Below are 1,018 nucleotides of genomic sequence, written 5' to 3'. Positions count from 1 at the left end.
ATTCTGAAGAACAAAGTCATTAGAAACCTAGCTTAAAAGTCGAGAAAGGTCATTTCCCGCCATCTAGAAATCAACAATTTCCCGGGGGAGGACCCCCGGATCCCCTTTCCTTTTTGGGAAAAATGTTGACCCCCCATCCCCTAGGTTTTTCCAGATCTGCATGATTCATATTCCCATTCATCTTATAAGTGGGCCCCCCCACTTTGAAAAACGTTCCGCCGGCCCTGCTAGTTAGTGGCTCGGAAAGGATTTAGCATAGGCCTACAGCACTATCACATAAATAACGATAGCCATTTTATATAGATTGGTCTTATCATGTTGAACAACATAATTCGTGGTATCGAAATGATAATTGAAAATAGACCTAATCCAGAATTCGTAGACCTAAACCTTTCATAGTCAAAATAAATCTTTGTCTGAATTTTTGTAATGTTAATTTTATTTTCATTGACATACGAATCAGCTAAAGTAGAATTAAAACTAATTTATAGGAATAATTTGCAATGCAAGTACAATAGAGCTTATTATTTAAATGTTGGAATGGTATAAAATATAATAAAAGGCGGATATGTCTCCAGTAGCTGTCTCTTATACACATCTGGGAACACCCAGTCCAAAATCCAAATAAGCCCCGGAGAGGCCACGGGGCCTCCTCTTACTAGCACTCTAATACGACATTTTTGACAATATGCCGTACATTTTCTTTTAATTTTTACAAATGATGGGGCCCCGGCTGGCTGCAACTCCACACACCCTAGAATCTGTCTCCGCCCTATAACATGTGGCAATAAATAAAGCATTTAATATAGGAATACCCACCATTGTAGGCCAATTATGAAATACATGTAATAAAGACATTATACATGTTAAAATCAAATAAAAAACAATGTAGGAGCATAGGCCTATATAGCCCTACTATTCAATCGGATATTCAGATGGTAAACGCCTACAGCGGCAGTTTGGCGCGGCGGTTGAGGTTCGTGCTTTCAATCGTAAGGTCGGGGTTTCGAGTCTCCGC

Source organism: Anneissia japonica, unplaced genomic scaffold (genome assembly GCF_011630105.1).
Source record: "Anneissia japonica isolate Jap-2015-1 unplaced genomic scaffold, ASM1163010v1 scaffold352_len1594369_cov220, whole genome shotgun sequence".
NCBI classification, from domain to species: domain Eukaryota; kingdom Metazoa; phylum Echinodermata; class Crinoidea; order Comatulida; family Comatulidae; genus Anneissia; species Anneissia japonica.
This window is presented reverse-complemented; position numbering follows the sequence as displayed.